Source organism: Corvus hawaiiensis, chromosome 3 (genome assembly GCF_020740725.1).
Source record: "Corvus hawaiiensis isolate bCorHaw1 chromosome 3, bCorHaw1.pri.cur, whole genome shotgun sequence".
NCBI classification, from domain to species: Eukaryota; Metazoa; Chordata; class Aves; order Passeriformes; family Corvidae; genus Corvus; species Corvus hawaiiensis.
This window is the reverse complement of record NC_063215.1, coordinates 103,829,309-103,846,620: the sequence shown is the minus strand read 5'-3', so window position 1 is coordinate 103,846,620 and position 17,312 is coordinate 103,829,309. Positions and strand designations below refer to the sequence as shown.

The 17,312-nt window shown below is 40.3% G+C and overlaps 1 protein-coding gene across 3 annotated transcripts in view; it reads right to left on the bottom strand.

Moving 5' to 3' along the window:
• The window catches only part of LCLAT1 (lysocardiolipin acyltransferase 1), a 113,210-nt gene extending 100,446 nt beyond the window's left edge, over positions 1-12,764 (bottom strand). For all 3 annotated transcript variants that reach the window (XM_048298232.1, XM_048298234.1, XM_048298233.1), the window contains exons 1-2: positions 12,673-12,764; positions 12,418-12,511 (exon numbers count right to left, since the gene is read on the bottom strand). The gene's annotated coding sequence lies outside the window, so the exon portion shown is untranslated. The remainder of the gene's footprint in view (positions 1-12,417; positions 12,512-12,672) is intronic.
• Between the last annotated feature and the right edge of the window lie 4,548 nt (positions 12,765-17,312).

Genomic DNA, 17,312 nt, shown 5'->3' with positions numbered 1-17,312 from the left:
AGCAGGGAATTCAAGGCATTAACTGTAATTTGTTATCAGATATACCCATGAAGCTGATCACTGTGTCCTCCATCAAAAGCTGAAAAAGATTTAACTGATCATCAAATAAGGTAAACTACGATAAATCTAAAACTCCAAGCTTCACACCTCATCTAAAATGCATCTCTCCAAGTTATCAACTGCAAAGATGTCCACCAGTTCATTAAATCAGCTTTGTCTCATTCTAAATATCTTAAAAGACTAAGGTACATTTATATCAAGTAACTTCAAGTACATTTTTAGGAGGCTGAAACCACTGTGAAAGCCAACAAAGATTAGGCAAAGCTGTCTATCACCAATTAGACAGCAAAAGTCAAAGCACAGAGGCTCAGTATTAATTCCTTGGGAGAGAAGCATCCTGATCAACATCCTTGATCTTGACTGCAGAGGTATCAGCCTGAAACTGGAAGAAGTGCTCCTAGATGGCCAATACAATCTTCTCAAGTTACTGTGAGGAAAATTTCAGAATGTGAGTTGAGAAATTAGAACAGGCTATTTTCCTCTTACTTCTTGGAACAATAACCATGTGCTCAATCACGCATACGTAAATAGACAAGGAACCATTTCACTCTGGACCAAAGCAAGATTTAAGTGAGAGGCGTAAAGCAGAACTCAGTCAAACTGCAGAACAATTTGGATTATAAATGGCTTTGTAGAAATAACTTGGAATACGGACAGATTTCTTTTTCTGGTGCTCTTGATCCTATATTCAGGAACTGAACCCAGTGACCTCTTTTTGGAGTCAGCATTGATCTTGGGTATCTATCATTTGCCTACAATAAAACAGACTGCCAGGAAATCATAGTTTCAGACCACAGATGAAGAGATTCTGTGGAAGTCTAACACACAATGGTTAGTTTTTGCCTGAGAAGTGTTTTGGTCAGATACAGCACCATTGGAATTTACAGGAGGGAGAACATCACCTTTAGCAAGGGGTCATCCTCAGCCTAAGTACAGTTTGCTACACTCACAGCAGAGATCAGGGGATTTAGCACCACTCTAAAAAACATTGGGGATACTGAAGCTGCACAATGAAACATAGAGAAATTATAAACCACCAGATTTAAGGCTGTTGCTTCCTGGCTGGTTTGTTTTTTCACACAGGAACCCCACCTAATCTAAGGCACAGGCCTTGACAGCAGGGTGAACAATGAGAAATTAGTTTGTACTTCTTTTTCCCCTTCTCATAGTAGAGTGCTCATATAATAGTAATAATATAATGTCAATATTTTAGATATTAAAATCTAGGACAAACATCTCTTTTTTTCCCTTTTTCCTCCATCTTATGTTTATTATACTGCTATCTGAAAGTGTTATATTTCAGTAATTTATTTTCACAAAAGAGCCTATTTATATTTTTATAACTCAAGGCCTACAGCACACACCATATGAATTGTGTCTGCTTAATCTGGAATGTTTCCATACTACATTTTTTTCAGAATATTTGTCACTGTGCAGTACATCACAAGCACAATTCACAGTTGTTATCAGCTTCAGTTGCAGCTGTGAAAGCTTTGCATTCTTTATTTTAGAGATGTCGAATTTGGAACCTTACTATTCAAATACAAGGAGCACAAGTAGTTACTGTTAATGATGTTACATATCTTGCTTTTTAAGTAAAAAGTAAAATCCAGGTCTTCAGTGGCATTTAACTACAGAAACCTTCAGAGGATCACCTACAATCCTTTATTCAGTTCAGGATACAACATCAAGCACATGCAACAAGTAAAATGGGTTCTACAGGCCACATTCTTTAAAACTTTAAAGTATTTCTAAAATACAAGCCATGGTAAACAGCAAGTTTTTTAAGGGGAACAAAAAAGAGAATGTGTTAATGGAAATATATCCTGTCAATTCAAATATGGAGATATGGGTGACATTAAAAAAGTTAGCCCATATATCACCTGTCACTTACTTTTCTGGCGGTATTTTAATAAAGTCTAAGATCATGAGCCTACTGTGAAGAGAATTTGGGAGAATAACAGCTGCTCATCTCTAATAGCAATCATGTAACTTAAGAAATGTCATTTTAGTACTTTCAAGGAACAAAGGAAAGGAAAACACTCCAATGACATGGCAGGACATCTTAAACAGAGGAAGACCCAACATTCCCATGTATAATATGCACGCTTTCCTAAAAATCAAAACCTCAGCATTTAAGTTGGCCAAAAACCACAACTTCCAAGCATTCTCTTCAAATTCTTTAGCTAAATTTAAAAAAAAAAAAAAAAAAGAACACCAAAACAATTGGAGCATTATCTATAAAAGGTACTGGACATAACTATTTCTGTGTTTGCTACATTTCAGAGTTGGTCTGATAGCAACAACAGGTTAATGGGTGAAAGAGCTAATTAAAGAAAAAGCTTTTATTTCAAGCCATTACAGTAAATCTCTATAGTCAGTGTACAATTCCTTAAACCAGCAGGCTAGAGTGGGTTAAAGAAAGAGAAAATCCTATCATATTTAATGCTTCTCATGCCTGATCTAGCTCTCTTTTTATGAGTACTTCACTATTCTCCTCTACAGAAGCAAAACAATGTCTTCTAGTGCTATTTAATGTTCATAAAATAACCGATTTTCAAATAAAAACATTAATATAAAAACCCTAAAATATAACCTATTTTCCTTTTGAAATAAATTCTGTCCATCAAGAAGAACCAATGAAAGCAGGCTTATAGAATTTGAAGGTAATAAAGTAATGATTCCAAGTCTTTTCTTTTCCTTTTTTTTTCCTACTAGTTACATTGTAGTCAGAAAATTTCTTTATTCCACATTAAGGAACAACTTATCCAAGCTAACTTCCTTCTGAAAAAATTAACCGAGCTTTTATTATGATTGCATTTAGAATGCTTATATAAAAATTTCCTAAGCTTTTTCCAGAGCAAAAACAGTTAAAATGTTTTAATTAAACCACTTTTCCTTGAGAGAGATTTCCTTTACAATGTTTTTAATATAACTCAACATTGGCTGCATCTTTCTTGACAGATGGTATTTCCTTAACAGAGAATGTCTCAAATGGTTTATGTATAACATTCTTTCTAAAATTCATTTCCTTTCTGTGTAAGAAGTTAATACACCAAGAAAAAAAAAAAAACAAACCAGGAATGTTTCATGCCATGTGGGATACAACAGTTCTAGAGTTTTGCTTTAAATTAGCCGAGTAATGTTTTTGTAGAAATATTATTAACGTGGTTGAAGCTTAACATTTGGAAAACGGAAAAATACTTGCCCACAATGCTGCTTCTCTCCAGATCCCACTCCAACATTAACTTCTCTTTTATGTTCTACTGCTCAGTCCCACGTCTGGTGGAAATCTGACAGATCTTAGTAAGGTTCAACTTAGGAGAGAGATGTTAACTGGGTGATTGTTTTCAAGGACAACAGACTGGTAGTTCTGTAACAAATAGCTCCAAAACCAGGAAGGAAAGTTCTTACAACTTCACTCCAGAATCATTTAAGACACTGTAATCAGTAGAAAAGCACACTACAATCTTCCTCAGAAGGAGGACAGACACTGAGGTCGCAAAGAAGATGATGCAGCTCCTAAGGGTGGGCCGCTCCCCCACATTAACACCAAAACACAAGTTCTTAAGAGGGGGACTTGTACTGGCTGAATGCAGAAGAACTAAGGTTCCACATGCAAAAATCCTGCAGAAAAGGAATCTTTGCAGGCTATTGAAGCCAAAGGTATTGGATTTGCAGCTGGTAATGTACACTCCCTGTAAAGGTTGTAAACTTTTGGAGAGCTACAGTAGTAAGAGTAGTCCTTAAGTGATAAAGAATACCAGTTGAAATTTCTTTTCCTTCTTGTTCTGCTATAAATATTCATTAAAATATTACTTTTCTAACAGATCACATAATTTTCTGTACTGCTGAAAATTTTTATTCTAACATATTCTGCAGCCTGTGGAACTGTAAGTGCAATATTTGGCAATTACGATTTTCCATTTTTTGGGCATCTCTGAGCCAATATGTCATTTTGTGATACTTCTAGTAACATTATCATGTATGTTAATACAGTATACATGGAGAATATCTTGCACTGAAATCCAAAGCTACCAGTTTCCCTAAATGTTAAGGTTTGCGTATTTTATATTTATGAAAAAATTATGTATTTCTAAACTTCAGCAAAAGCCTGTCCTAAATCTGCGTCTTCCAGCTACTTTTGTATTTCAAGACCCAGTGAGAGATCATGGAGATTGCAAATATCTTTCTTTCTAATATGCAAACTCATTTTAGCTTTCTGCTCATAGCAATGCTACCTTTAGTTCTGAAGGCAAGCTGAATGCCCAGAGCTCGTGATAATAAAGTTTTGGACAAGATGGCAGTGCCAGTTTGCCTAAAAGATTTTTATGGATGCCTTACATAAAGTTAAAAAAGAAAAAGAACAGCTGCATTTAGCATCTCTATTTGCCACTGACTACACATAAAATGAATAAGGAGCTGAATGAACTTGGAGTCACAGACAACATGGGAAAAACTTAAAGCTTCCCTTTACAAAGGGGAAGGATTTCCTACAGCCACTTTGGGGGCCTGGTGCTCTTGCAGGAGGGTGAAGGTCTGCCAAGCTGCAAAGGCACAGAAAGAAGAAAGACCATCAGAAAATCCAGCTAACATGTGACTGAAATAATGAAATTTGCTAAATCCTCTAAACTTTTCATAAGGTTCTTTCTCCAATTAAAAATAATTGCTATTACTATGTTTTCCAAGAGAACTACTGCACAGGGGTGCTGTGTAACACATCATATTTGTTCTTCAATGGACCAGCCTACTGCAATTATTTCAACAAAACCCACAAAATTTCGGCTATTTTTCCCTTTAGACAGCAGATAATACGTATTCCTGTGCTATCAACAACCATTTTAGGAATATCCCTGTTGTGACCACTCCAGCCACATTTGCTTCTGCCTAAACTTAATTTCCATACTTCCATAACTACAGAGCCACTGTCTCAGTCATCTCTCAAGGTCCTTTGATGGCCTGCTGTAATTAGAACACACACAAAAAAATAGCTGCTTGACCTTTGACAACTTTGCAGGCATTTGTCTTTCAAAAACTATTAAGGTGGCAGACAAGATGAATATGCAGCTTTTTTACCCACTGTCATAAACTAAATGAGATGTGCTGTTCACTTCAAGCATTGCCTTAAACTGTGGGGGGTTTTATTGCTTAGTGGAGTTGACACTGTTTAACATCTAACCCTGTATCCAACAGAGCTGCAAAACTAAATGCTTCTCAGTATTTACAGAAAGACGAAGATTCTTTCTTCAGAGTAGGACTGAGATACAATACATACAATGCCTATCTTTATTACAACACAAGTGAGACTATTCTGTGAGACACATTTTAATAGAAATTATTATTCCAAGTATATTTTGGAAATTGGCATCTCAAGATAGAATAATTTATGGCAAAATAATGAAGTATTCATTTTGTAATGAATGGTAGACCCATGCAAGCACTGGAAGTAATGGATAACTGTAAGGATTTCATTTAAAACTTGGTATTCAAGAGAAAATTTAAATCTGATGTTCCTAATAAAAGAACACACTTCTCTGAGCAAAGCCATAATTTTGGGAGAGACACACCCTTTGTCACTTCCAATGGTTAGAAATAGATGAGTCTGCAAAACATTTAGTGCAAATCATATTGACACACGAGTATTTTTTTAAGGAAACTCTAGTGCAAAATCTACCCATCTCATGGAAGCAGCACAAAATGCAGCAAGACCAATCCTTTTCTGAAACAGTCTATCACCAAAGTCTAGAAAGATCAAACACAACCAGAACACTACATTCCATCTTCCTAGACAGTCTGTAATTATTTAAGAGAGATATTCAAACAAACCAAACACCCCCTTTCCAAATGTGAAATGCATGCCAATTCCCAGGACATTAACTGGGAATTCCACTATCTGATGATGAATTACACATAAATAGCTCACTGGCAACCCATCATTTTTACTTGTCCCAAGGACAAATCTACTGACCTGGGCAAGAGATCCTAAAGAAATTGCTAGAACTGTTTTTCTTTTTGAAGGAATTCATGAGTTAAGCTGACAGATTTAGTGGTGTTTTCACACTGAAAAGGGAGGATCAGAAGAAAGCTATTGTGTGTGTAGGAGGCTGAAGGGAAATGATCAGCCTTACCTTACCAGAATCTACAGGTTGTCTCAATAACCTTGGCATGAGTGTATTACCTTATACCTTCTAAAATGTTGTACTCAAGAAAAGAGGATTTCCATGAGTGAAGAGTTTAAAAAAAAAAAAAAAAAAAAAAAAGGACTGGTTCCCAATAGAGACTTAACAGGTAAGTATTTCTTTTACTTGTTTTGCTCTTTGAGAAATCTTTTGCAGTTCTCCTTGGCTTTGTCAAGAACCAAGCAATGACTTCCCTGGAGCACACGGCCCCCAGCTCCAGCTGATACAATCTCAAAAATTTACCCAGCAGAACCAGAAACAAGCTCCAAGTTCTGACCACAGCCTGAAAGCCCATCTGCAGCTTGGCTCACTTTGAAGAGTTAAATCTTCCATGGATCAGCATGTGGTCACCACTGTCTCCTGGGTAATCATGCCAGAAGTGTTAAAAGTTGTTTCTCAGGGAGGACAAAAAATGTAACTGCTATTCAGTGAGTAGAATGCTCAAGAAATTCCCACTGTACCACAAGAATTTTGAGGAAAAGTTAGTCAAGTTTATGAGAAAAACTCATTGAGTTAAATTAGAAGTGTTTCATCATGGAAGTTTCTTAAAAGTAATAGCACAGGCTGCAGCAATTAGAAGAAAAAAGGGAAGCTTTACCAGTCATTAATAAATTTATTATTGTTTATTCTTGCTAAAGTATTATCTGCTTTTTCAAAACCAATGCTCTTTACACTCAAGCAGATCACAAACATGATCTTGATAGCAAAGGGAATTGATCAACTGAACAGATGAACGATTAGGTGTTAAAAACCAGAAGGATCTAGTCCTTCTAGCATCTGAATAATAAAATAAAGCATCCAAAAAACTAAGTGAGCTTTCTCACAATTCCATTCCAAACTAAGACTTTTTTTTTACATTATTTTCACTAGAGAAACAATTTATCAAAGCTAACCTGCACATCTCCTATAAAAACACATAATGGTAATCCAGAGAACTCATCATTCTCTTACATTTGTCCTCACATTTAGGGAAAGGAAGTCACTCTGCCTGTGATCAGAAGAAAAGGCCTATCTGAAGAGAAGTCTGCTGACAGATTGACTCCCTTGATCTCTGAACACTCTGCCAACCAGAAACCTTTCTCAGTATAGTCAAGACTTTTTTTTCTACATTTGGGTAAAAAACAGTGATACACGTTTGGTAACAGTTTTTGGGGTCTTCTTACTTGAGGGGTTTTTTAGGACTTTTCTAGAAACTGAAACTACCAAATGTCTAGCAGTAACTCAGAGAGTTATAATAGTCACCTGATAGATGCAATTCAGACTCCTTCCCACTTGTGTGTGGGAATATATACAATGCTGAATATCCTCTACCCAGAGCTTTACACTTGCCATACATCTGTTTACAGCTTTAGCTCACTAACTGAAAATGAGGGACTACACCCTGCCCAAGGACATACAAGACAACCAATGAAAACTTCAGTAATCTCCAAAACAAAGCTTGCAGAGAAGTCTGGAAAAACAGAGGCATTTTACTTTGTTTTGATGTTGTAATTTAGCTCGATGAGTGGGATTTACAGTTTCTTCCTGAACAGCTACCTTTCAAATTTCAGAAATACAGCATGAAGTGCTTTCAGTGGTATTTATTACAAAGAGACTACTAGTATCCTATTTGAGCCCGTCTATAAACAAATTGTAAAAACACTTCAAAAGCATTAATCAGCTTAAAAACATTAATTTCTGCATACATTTTTCTACATAAGTAAAATCACATTAGGAGAACATACTTCTTAAAATATGGCTTGAGCTAATTTTAAAGATGGTTGGAAAAGTTTGGCCTACACTGATTAAAATCTATACTTAAATGAAAGGAAAATTTAACCACAAAAACTGTGCTCATTTTAGAAAAACAAGCATATCACTGCCAAAGTGCTGTCCTAAGTTTAGATTGCTGTCTGACTAAAACATCATAATTACGAGAAACTGAAATGGATTTCTAAATGTTTCAAGATGAAACAGCCATTGGGTAATTTGCAAGATATGCAATTATCTTCTGAATTCGAACACATAATGCTAATACTCGATCTGAACAAATGCAGGCTGTTCGTGTGGAGACCGAGGAAATCAATGTTAAACATCAATACCAACACTAGATAAGAGTAACCATAATGAAATCTAAGAGCAGAATTACTAAGTGATGTGGAATTAATTACTTCAAGAATTTTCTTCGAGGAAAAAAAAGGCTTGGAATCTTTATCTGTTGCTTCTGTCTCTCCTAGAGCTGCTCAAGCTGAACAGAGGATCCTCAGCACTTTTATCCCTGTTAAAACTGCATCAGGAGGCATTTCACCCAAGCTCTCATGTGCAGCAAGACAGCCACATTTTTACCTTCAAACACCAGAGAGAGTCTTCAAATAAATTTGAAGGGTCATACAACAAATGTTCTGCTACTTCACGGGATCATTATCATACTGACCACGCAAAAGTTAAAAAGAAACAAAAATTAAACATAATCACAGGCTCACCTCAGACCTCTTTGTCTGTTCCACATATAACCATCGTAAATTCCAGTTACTTTGAAAAGTAAGTTAAATCTTGATCTGCAACAACTATTAACAGTTTGCTGCAATTAGCAGGATTTCAAGAAATCAAAGTAAGTCATTCTTGTTTCAAAATCATGATTGCACGTACTTGTCAGCACCTGCACTGCCTTTTATTGTCTTCGATTTAGGAAGAAAAATTAATGACTTGGTTGTGTTCTATTGCTTGGTTGCCTTTAAAAGACTGAGTGTTCAGTTATCTTTTGACTCTTCTGACTACAGCCCAGTCTGTTGTTTCACTGATTTGGTGAAAGGAGTACAAAACAATCTGTCATTAATATATGAAACACACAGGAACAGTGAGCATGTCTGGGGACACAGCAGCTCATACAACCACCATAATTCAAACAGTAATTTTATAAAGGACCAGAGAAACTCCTCAGGAAAAATTAATTCTCTTTCTACAAGCAATGTGTGGTGATCCACATAACTGCTTCATACAGACTCATGAGGCAGTCTTCATTTAGCCTTTGTGGCACCTCTGGAGCTGCCATCAAAGGAGAAGAGCAAATAGAGGTAAATTTCTCTCAACAGTAAGAGATGCTGGATGACTTAAAAATAACAAAACCATCGTAAGCTCAATGAAAAAGCGCCTGAGATTAGGCAATACCTTTCAGAAACACTGGAATGAAAGCAATACCTGCTCCCTTGGTACCTAAAATAACATCAGCAGCAGGCTTTATACCCAAGGATGCCTGAAACAAGCTCCTCAAGAGTCAGGGGAGGCTTAGTATCACACATGAAAAATCTTGGAAAAACATGCTGAAAAGCAGCAAGGTGAAAAAAAAGTTTTGTTCTCAAGCAGAAATCACCTCAGCCTATTGACATATTAAAGGCAAATTAATTTTCTCAAACTCATGAACAGATAGTGTGTGACAGATAGTGAAGCTACTAATTTTACACTGACAAGTAAAGACTCTCACAGTTTTTAACCCCTAAACATATAAGAAACTTTAATACAAACAAATCTAGTTAGGTAAATTAAATTTATTATATCCAAACAAGTTCAAGTTCACAAGTAAACTAGCTCGGCTAAGAGAAAAAAACTAGGAAAATGAAGAGACATTTTGGGTATGTTTGAAGAATTCTGCTAACATAGCTCTATCACATCTCACTGTGCCCTGCTACAGCAAAAAATTGGACAATTCACAATGCAGAATTGTCTTTCAGGAGCAATTTACTTGTTAGGCCAAGGCAACAAATAGCAAAATCAAACTGTGAGCCTTTGCCCACACTCAGAAGGGACCCATTCCAAAAATGCAGCTCTCTGAAGGTTCCATCTCCCCCCCTCTTAGCCCTAAGTGCTGACCAAGCACCACACACACAACATGAACAAGCCAGCTCTCCTCAGGCCAGCGCTAATAAAACATTTAACCAGACACTGGAGCTCAGTGCCTCTTGTCTGTGTGTTCCCAGCACTGTGACCTGAAGAAATAAGGGAACAAGGAAGGGACAACCTTGAACAAGACCGTAAGTGGAGAAGAGAAGAATGAAATAATGAAAGAAGGACAGAGGAAAACACTGATCATTTGTAAATAATGATGAAAAGGAGGAGGAAAGCATAAATTGAGACAAAGACTCTGCATGTCCAAGAAGCTGGAAGAAGCAGCCAGAAAAAGTAAAAAAATGTGCTTTGGCAAAGCAGAGTTGGGAGGACTAAGGGTTAGCAGCACACTGAAGGATGGGACAAGTGATAGGAAAGAAAAGACATACATGAGACTGCCTAAACAAAAATTAAGGGAACGAAACTCTATGGGGAAAAGTCTTGGACAGAATCAGGTAGAAAGCCAGCAGAAGGACAAGAGGATTTGCACCTGAGGCAGTTCAGATGATTAAGAATCTAAGAATTAAAAACCTGGCTTTACTAAAAATAGCCGCTGAAGGAGTAAAGGCTCTGCAGGAACAGATAAAACACGACAGCCTCCCACATGAGAATGAGAAAGGGTTACTTGATCCAGCAAATCCTAACACCCCTAAAACCCCACGTGAGTGTGAAGATGACACCTCATTACACTTCTGTCCAATCTTCTTCCCAGATTGCTTTTGTGGGGAGGGCAGGCAACTCCACAAAAGCAAAACTCATTGAGACTGAGGAGCTGGACCATACCAGAATCAAGGTTTCCCTGCACAACCTCAGTCTGGCTTTCACAGCAGGGTACAAAATTATCTTTCCTTCAAGATTCTGCCTCACTGAGTACACATGGTGGACTAGCCCCTGAGGTCTAAATAAAGGTTTGTAAGTGACTTCCCTCTTTCAGCATGGAAACACTTTGGCAAGCAGTGAATGGAGAAAAAACTCTGGAAAGATGGAAGTTCCTTCACAGGCTTATACTCTCTTCACTCTCACCACATATTCCCTACACATGGCTGACTTTTCTTTTTTAAAATCAAAACTTTTCAGAAGTTTGAGGTGGAGTTCTGACTTTCTGAATGACCAATTTGAGATTTGGTTTCTCGAGGTACAGTTTCACATTATGGTCGACCCACAGCTGGTTTATATTAGTGCAGAAGGAGAAAGAGCTTTCATTCATATCAGAGCAAGCACTCAGTGGAATAACTTCCATCCCCATAAAACTGTTAGATCAACTGTCCCTGAAATCATCCAACCACTAAATCCACTACAAAGAGAGTAACAAGAACCCATGGCCAGCGATGGAAAGGAGTGAGACCACACTCTTCAGCTGCAGCCCACACACTGACCAAACTATGCATTCACACGGTTTAAGGGTACCTTGATCTCCTGAGGTACAGCTTCCACTGCAGCTTTGCATTCAGACTATTAGATAATACTATAAAACATGATTACAAAGTCAAGCAACTCATTTTAGATTTCTGTGTTCACTTTAAGACATATTTTGGCTTTGTTTTTTTTAACCTAGTTTCCCCATTTGTTAAGTAAGAAGCAGGATGGAGGGGGACCCATCTGTTAATCTCTCTGTTTTACAGTGGAACAATCTTATGCTTGAGAAACGTTAAAATATTACCATGCTATCTACAACTGAAAAGTCCAATGGCCCAAAAGCAGAAGCTAGGTAGTGTCTTGAAAAGAACAGACAGCTGCTATGAAATAAGGCAGACATGGTGCTGCTTTCAATCAACAAGCGAAATACACTACTACCCATTAGTGTAGTCCACTCTGTGCACTAGCAAAAGTGGAGATTAAAGCAGTGCAGTGACCAAGAACTGTATTGCAATGAATACTCACAAGCACCAGTGTGAGGCTGCATGCCCAGTTTAATTCCAGGCTTTATTTTTAGTGCGCAGCCTCTTGCAGCCACAGCTATGTGCTGAGCAGCCCGGTTGTGCAAAGCTACGAGCCTTGTTCCAGCACTCACCCTGCACTTACTGCGCAAGAGGCCATTGAGGTCAAAGTTTAGCTTTGCCAGAGGGCACATCCAGCCCAGACAGCAGCACTCACGCCAATACTAACGGGAAAAGTGACAACAGACACAATAACCAGGGAAAACCACGCAAACAAAACTGACTGGCTTCCGTGTATGTGCAAGTCAAAACAAGACACTCTGTTTTTTCCCAAAAGGAAAGATACTAAGGATGAGACTATAACTACAGGCCTCCGGTTATTTACTCCTCCAGGTGCAACAAAACCAGCAGCACTGAAACCGAGGTTTCGGGTACCGTACACGTCTCACACACACGGAACGCCTCCGCAGACAGGCTCAAGCGCTCTCCTCCATCGCCGCCGCTCCCGGCCCTCTTACAGCGCGGCGACCATGCCTGGAGAGAAACGGGAGGCGGGTGAGAGCCCGGCGGGCGGGAGCGAACCGGCGAGGCCAAGGCAGCTGCGCAGCCCCGGCGCCGCTGCCACCGCCAGCACAGCGGCCCGGCCCCCCCTCCATCCATCCGTCCGTCTGTCCGTCCGTCCCTCCCTCCCTCACCTGGGACGGGGCAGCGCCGCGGCGGGGGGAGCTCAGGGAGCCGCCGCGCCGCCGCCATCGCCCGTGGGCGCCAAGGCCGCCGCCATGTTGCCGCGGCCTCTGACCCCGCTCACTTCCGGTCACGGCGGTCACGCCGTTGCCATGGCAGCGCCCCGCGGCCGGCCTCCCTTAAAGGGGCCGCCCGCGAGAGGGGCTCGGAGGGGCCTGGTGGGGCCCGGGTGGCTCCCGTGGGGGACAGCGGGGCCGGGCCGGGCCGGGCCGGGCCGCGGCAGGCAGAGCCCGCGTCTGAACTCGGTGATTAGCCGAAAAGGGACAGTGATTCATCAGCCCCACAGCGCTGCGCGAAGGGGAAAACCGTACTACTGTTCAGCTGTGGAATTTGTCATAAAGTAGCCTGTCGGGTGGGAGAGGAGTGGAAAAAGACTGCGGCATGATTTCCACTGCTGTGAGGAGATGGTTTCTCTTAACTTTCCCCGAAACGGGCTTTATTTTCAGTTTTTATTGCATCGCCTTTGCCGCCGCTCACTGTTGATAGAGTTAACCTCTTTATACTCTTTCCACGTGTATGTTTTTACAAAGTAAACAAACCTGGTGAAATCCCCAGGCCAAGAAGGGAAACTCCAGGAGGTCTTAAATAAAGTTTTACGTTTGTGTGGAACCAAAGTGAGCCCATGCCCGGCTGACAAGAGCTGCTGGATTGGGACCAAAGCAACCTGGGCTCTCTTGCTGACTCCACATCCACTGCATGTGCATAGATGAACATGTCCCTCTGCAAAACTCCCCCAAAGTACGAATACCGGGACAAAACATGATGCCATGCCCAATAGCCATTCTCCTTCTGGGATCCTTCTTTCCCACTCCAGCTAGTTTTGAGGACAACATTGTCTCTTCTGATGTGCCTGCAATGATCCAGTGAGAATTTATTGCCATAGAGAGTACCTTTGCAGACCCGAGAATCAGCCATCAGTTTGGTCAATACTTGAAATTAAAAATAAATAAATAAATAGGGAATGAGCCTTTGGGGAATTTCATCCTAAAAGTCATAAAAACATTGGAAATTCCACTGTTGTCACTTTTTGAGGGGTCTCGTTTGTTCATTCAGCCTGGAGAAGTAGGAGCTAAGGGAGTACTTTAGCTGTTGCCTGCAACTGGTGGAAGGTAATTGAGGAAGTGGAGCCAGACTCTTCTCCAAGATGCACAGCAAACAGATGACAGGCATTGGTCCCACGCTGCAGCAAGAGAAATCCCAATTAGTTAATAGGAAGGAATTCTTCAAAATGAGAGCAGTCAAGCACTGGAACTCGCTTCCCAAAGACCTCGTGCAGTCTCAAACCCAGCCTGGACCGGGTGTTATGTAAAAGTACCAATAGCATCCCAAATCCTCCAAAATGCCTTAGCTGAAGAGATAAAGGCAACTCCCCGCTGGAGCGCTCTGCCTCTTGTGTCTGGAGGCTCTTTGTCGTGTGATTCACCTCAGCTGACTTGTGCTAACCAGCGCAAGCATTTAGTCAGACTTAGTCACCAAGATTCCCTCCTCTAGGCAGCTCCAAGAAGTGACCCATTCCATCCCAAACTGGATGTCTAGAACAGCTCAGCACACGGGGAGCTGAAATGGCTCACCTTGAGTTCACTCTGGCTGATGGCATAGTTAAAGCCAGGTGAAATGAATCCTCACTGGTGCCTCCTGAAAATAAGGACAAGAGCAAGGCAAACTGCTGAATTTTAAGTAGCAATAACTTAGCATGAAAGACATAACATCAGCAGAATGTCTCCAAGGGTAACATGTGCCATGGGCTGTCAGCCATAGACTTGTGGCCAGGCTCCTGGGCAGCCTCAAAAATTTGAATAGAAACAGGGCAGTGATGGCATCTGCAATATCTGCAAAATTCCTGGTGCAACCCTGTAATGCTAAATGGAAAGCTGTCCCCAAACTATTATACTGCTGTTGTCTAGGAAGGCAAGAGGGCTGAAACTGCAGTCATGTCTATGTGTGGCTTTTGATATTTGTGTTGTAGGGCAGTCCCGGCTCTTTCACTAGTTTGATAGACTGAGCAAAAATGCATATGGCTAATTGCCTCTTGGGTTGAAGCTCTCTGCGTGGAAGAAACACATGCTAAAAGAGGTTAATAAAATACTGAGAAAGATTTTGCAAGTAAGTAGCTAAGTGAGGAACTTTGGCACTCTGTGCACAAATGTAGGCCAGAATCTTACTGCAGCCCCCTCTCTGCCACTTCCAGAAGGACCCTGGATAAATCACCTCACTTTCCTGTTAGCATAGTAGGAATAATGACATTTTCTTCTTGCTGAGAGTGCTGTCAGGAGATGGTAATCAAAGTTTGTAATTTGATTAGAAAATGTGAAACATTATACAGCACTCCTTACAAGGCCAACACCTCACTATATAAACTTTCAGTTAAGATATTTTACTTAAAACTGTGGAGAAAACAAATTAGTAAGACAAACAATAATGAGTAATTGTGTTCCTATTTTCCTTAAGAACCCCAGAGCAATTTTGTACTGTTTGGAGATAAATCTCTTTGTCTATCACATTGGCATTCAGGCAGCTGAAGAAGAACATGACATCTTTTTGAGCGTTCACCATAGCACTCAAGTAGAAAACACAAAGGCAAATTTAATTTTCAGTTGCAACTACACAGGCAAAGTAGATAAGCACCTTGTGCTTTGCACACATACACTGAAAGCTGAACTTGTGTGGAGTGTCTTAGTGTAAGCATTTTGTTAGAAAGCAAAAAGTCTGCTCGAGAAAAATACAGGCATTCATAATGCCCCTACAGTTTTTGTGAAAGTGGAAAGTACAATTTCTACAGCCAAAGACAACAGTGAGGGGAAGAAAAGAATGTTCAGTATTCAGCAAAAAGGAAGAATCTGGCTGACTGGAAATGTATGTGCATTTCAGAAGGCTTTGTTAAAATAATATTAAGGTACTGGCTTTACGTCCACAAAAATAATGCCATTTGATGCCGAAGTCAAGCTTTCCATGTGTTTGAAATAAAACAATATATATTTAATTTAGCCACAAAACAATTCCTGTGGGGAGAGCTGGAAGCAGCAAGGCCTGATTCCCAACAGACTTGCTCTTTGTGCCCCTCAGCCCGTCTCCATCCCCACTGCATTAATTTTGTCTCCTTCCCACTCCATGGACAGCATCCCTGCAAAGCAAGAAGCAGTAGGTGCGGGTGGGCCAGCAAGTACCAGCTGCCAAGAGAAACAATAATGTTTGCTCAGTCAGGGCATGAATTTAGTTCTCACTCCTCTATCATAATGTCTGTATTAACAGATCTTGTAGGAGCATGATTGTTTCTGAGAGTTCTGTCTTTCTGCCCTTCTGTCAAATCTGAGCAAAATTCATCAAGAAGGTTCAAAAGCTCTTGGAGAGGGACTTGCAGCCAGACTGAAAAGCAGCATAGCCACATAAGCAAAGTTCAAATGAAAAAACAGATTGAAAAACTAAAAAGTTGCCCACAGTGGGGGAAAAAACCCCACAACAGTAAATCTTTTTGCAAGAGGTTGAAATTGAAAATGATTGAGTCTTTCAAGTTGTGTTAGCACCTGAGAAATAGAAAGTGAAAACAGAAAATGATACAAACTACTGTCTGTCCACTGATGAGACTTGGAAACATATGGCATGAAGAATTTAAGATCATCATAGGAACACAAGAAAAAGGAATTTTTTTATTATAGCTGAGGATAGCTTTACAAAACAGTTTTTGGCGATGTGATGTGTAGTGGGACCCCTCCATTCATCTTGTGTTGGCATAGCTCAGCTGGATGACAAGTGGCATCATGGAGCTCATAACAAATCTCCAAGAGGGGACACAGAGAGGAGGGAAATAATTTGAAACCAGTGTTACTAGCAACAGCAGTATGCCTAAAACGTTTTGAGTTTTAATCACTATTGCTTAGCTCTGTGTTTTTTTGTAGACTGAGTCCCCTTGGGGCCTATATCTGAGCTGAGGGAATGATAGACCATGTGGCACTCAAAGGGAAGAAAAGATAAACAATATGGAAAATATCATTAGGCAGCCAGTCACGCCTCTCTATAACTGCCAAAGAACAGCAGAAAGATAACTCATGTTCTCCTGTTCCTTGGGAAAGCCTCAGTCACTTGAATAAAGAGACTTTCTAGGAGCTCTTGTCAAGAAATGGCCTGAGCTGTGCTTGCATCAAATGGTTTCCAAATTGAGACTCACAAGTTACTTATGGATCTGCTGTTTACGTGGCTATTTCCACTTCCTAAATCTCATCAGAATGTGTTAAATGCTTTCCTAATGGTCCTATACCATGTAAACAGTTGCAAAATTAGCCCGAGAGATGGTGTTAAATGGTAAATTCAAGGAGTGGAAGAAGAGGAAGAGGGAAGGATTGCATGACAGAAAGGGAAAGATGAGAAGGGGTCATTAAATGCCAGAGGTGGGAAGTCATGAGATGCATTCCCCAAAGCCCTCCACCCCAGAGCACAGTGCAGATGTGATCCTCTACTGCCTTTACTCCAGGAACGCTTTGGGATGGCTCTGCCCTCACACCCGTGCTCTCCCCTAACAGCCCTCATGTAGCTCATTTGCTGAAACTGCCATACTCCACATCCACCTGGGTTTTTGCTCTCTCCTGGGTTTTCTAAG